Source organism: Trichomycterus rosablanca, chromosome 14 (genome assembly GCF_030014385.1).
Source record: "Trichomycterus rosablanca isolate fTriRos1 chromosome 14, fTriRos1.hap1, whole genome shotgun sequence".
Taxonomy (NCBI): Eukaryota; Metazoa; Chordata; class Actinopteri; order Siluriformes; family Trichomycteridae; genus Trichomycterus; species Trichomycterus rosablanca.
This window is the reverse complement of record NC_086001.1, coordinates 18,393,887-18,397,158: the sequence shown is the minus strand read 5'-3', so window position 1 is coordinate 18,397,158 and position 3,272 is coordinate 18,393,887.

The following is a 3,272-nucleotide window of genomic DNA, read 5'->3' as shown; positions in this document are numbered from 1 at the left end:
ACCGTGTCGTTATTAGCACCACGCTCTAACCAACTGAGCTAACCGGCCAGTTAATCTGTTCACTCTTTAGATCTTTGTACATAATTCTACACTAACTCCATTCAACCAGCTACATGGCAGCACAAAAACCATTTGAGATTCTGCACAGAAATTAGCAGCTCCTAAACTGAATTTGTTTGTTATTGCACCAGAAATGCAGCAGTTTCATGTTATTTTAATGATCCGAGATCTCAGTCCTACTTCAGACATCTCTGTCTAGTCATTTCTTATGTTCAGACTTTCTTAATACACATCTAAGAGGTTTTGTAGGTTCTTATATGTGTGAACTATCTAAACTATACTGTATTGTGGTGCATTCTTTCAGCCTACAGCAGTTTAGACCCGCCCACTTAACCACCAGTTTGCCTCCACAGTGAGCCTGTATACAGAGAGATTAGATTTTTTGTGTGTACCGTCCAATGAAACAGCTGTGCTGTTAGCTGTGCAAGTGTCTCTGTGGTGCAATCGGTTAGCGTGTTCGGCTGTTAACCGAAAGGTTGGTGGTTCGAGCCCACCCAGGGACGAGTGTCTTTTATTGCACAACCATGTCTGATGATCAGACAAACCTCAGTGTATATTATCTGGAAACAGATGCTCTTCATATAGAAATATGCTTTACATTTGCTTGATGGTAATAACTCTTAGTGAAGTCTTAATGAACAATTAAAACATCAATTCACTTTTTAGTTCAATTGGGGGAAAATATTAACAGTAGCTGAACTTCCTAAAACCCAGAATCTACACGAACAAATCCTACATTCATTCCACAAAGTTCACAAACATGATTTAATGAGTGAAAACTTGATGTTTGGAGCCCCTCTGGTGTGCAGGCTGGTACTGTGTATCAGCACTACTTACTGTGTGCAGGACCTGAGTCGTATCTGCTCCAGTCACTGGTTGGTGGCATTAAGCTCAGTCAAGAACTTAAAGAAATATATAGTTTAGATAGCTCACACATAGAAGAACCTACAAAACCTCTTAGATGTGTTTCTATCTAAAGAAAGAGTTAATAAACTGGCCGGTTAGCTCATTTGGTTAGAGTGTGGTGCTAATAACGCCAAGGTTGCGGGTTCGATCCCCGTACGAGCCACACCCACTTTTGGACTTAAACTAACAAACAAGTGATCCTTCTCTAACTAGCAGGTCCTATTGACCTGGGCTTCAAACGTGTGAGATCTTTTTACTGTCCCTCTCATTCAAGTCAGAAACATGCCATTATTTCAATTAGCCAAACTTAATGACCCTTCTGTAAATGGTTTAATGTGCACACTGCTGCTACTGGCTTGTTTTTCTTTTCTACAATGTAAGTTCAGACCTTCAGGTTCATGTTATCTGAGATCTCTACATAGATTTCTTCCTCATGTGCAGAAAGAAGCAGTTCAGTTTGAGAAGCTCACAGCGGGAGAGCGAGTGAGTCTGCACGTTCAAATAAATCAAATGAGTCGATTCTTTAATCCGGTTCTTTAAGTCATAAGACAAGAATAGACTCGAAAGAGTCGATTCACTAAGTTGATAGTACTCAGCAATGAGCCGTTAGAAGCTGAAGGAGTCGATTCTTTTTGATGAAGTCAACATTTTATATGTTATACAAACTACTTAAAAGAGTCAAAAATACGTCAGATCACCTAAATATTATCTACATAACACATACAGCAAAAACATGTGAATGTGGAACCATGTGTGTGTATTGTGTATGTGTGTGTGTGTGTTTATGAATATTAACAGAATAGATACATATGTTAGACACGTATAGATACATGAAGTGATGTAGACACACATATTAACTCCTTAGCAATAATAATGATACACTATGTGACAAAATTATCTGGACACCTTACCATGAGCTTGTTGGATCTCATTTCAAAAACAAACAGTATTAAAATCAAGTGACTTCTGTGTGATCATTAGTGACTTGTGATCTTCTGAACAGGTGCACAAACATCAAATCATCTGCTTCAGAGTGAGAAGGAGGGACGGGCCAACTGCATCCTGAACTTAGTGCAATTTTCCAACAGTGGAACGTTTTGTTGTGATTTTGATACTTGGGTGGCAATATTTAACTAAAATTACTTTTATTTAGTGTTTAAAACTTCTAAATGTCCTCAGTTTTGTCAATTGATTTCAGTCAATTATATTAATCACATAAGTTTAAATCACTTGAGATGTAAAAGTAAAGTCTGAAGTTGTGTAGTTTTGCTTTATTTACTCAGCAAATGGAGAATCATTACGTTTAGTTTTTGTGGTGTCAGGGTTTCATGGTGTAATGGTTAGCACTCTGGGCTCTGAGTCCAGTGATCCGAGTTCAAATCTCAGTGGGACCTTACTGCTTTTATTTGGGGCCGGTGTGAGGTCCAAGATTGAGAAACATTAGCAGTTTCAGGATGGCAGCATTCAGCGCATGTGCAGTACAACAGAGCATCGCAATTGCTTGTGCTAGTTTAGAGTCACCTTAAATCACATGTTAATTTCCATCCATTCATCCAGCCTGAATATCATAATAGCGCTAGTAGTGTTATAGTGTTCCACATGTAACTGCTCCATCCCAAAATATAATCGCAAATCATTGATTACAGCGCCATCTAACAGCCAACTTGCTCTTAAATGACTAATTATTAACTTTTTGGCTTTATTTACTCAGCAAATGGCAAGTTTCACTTGGGAGACGGTGTGAGTTTCAAGGTTTAGAAACTTTAGCAGTTTCAGGATGGTAGCGTTCGGCGCATGCGCAAGTACAACAGAGCGCTTGTGGGGTGTAGACCCAGTGTTGCCAACTCCTCAGTAAGGAAAGTAGCTATTGGCTGTCCTAAAAGTCGCTAGAAGTCGCTAAATGACGTCATTGCCTAATTTGCATATGATGCATTTGCATGTAATTGACGCTGTAGAAGAGGAATAACATCGTGGTAAGAGAAATTACCCCCCTTTTTCTTACATTTTGTACCAAAATACACCCCTCACCTACTCCCTTTCCCGTCTCCTACAAACCCCCTAAATCCTGTCTCGTCATATTGAAATGAACCCTCCTGTTTGATCCTTTCATATTACCCCCACTCCCTGAATCCTACACACACACCCAATCCTGTCTACCCACACCTAATTGTGTTATAAAGCCCAAAGCCCTTTTGTTCACACTTATCCTTGTCTCCTGTATTACCCACAATAAAACCAACACCCCTCCAGTACCCCCCTCCCTGATCGCCCCTCTTTATCTTCCTTGTGAATCCTCCACTCATTTC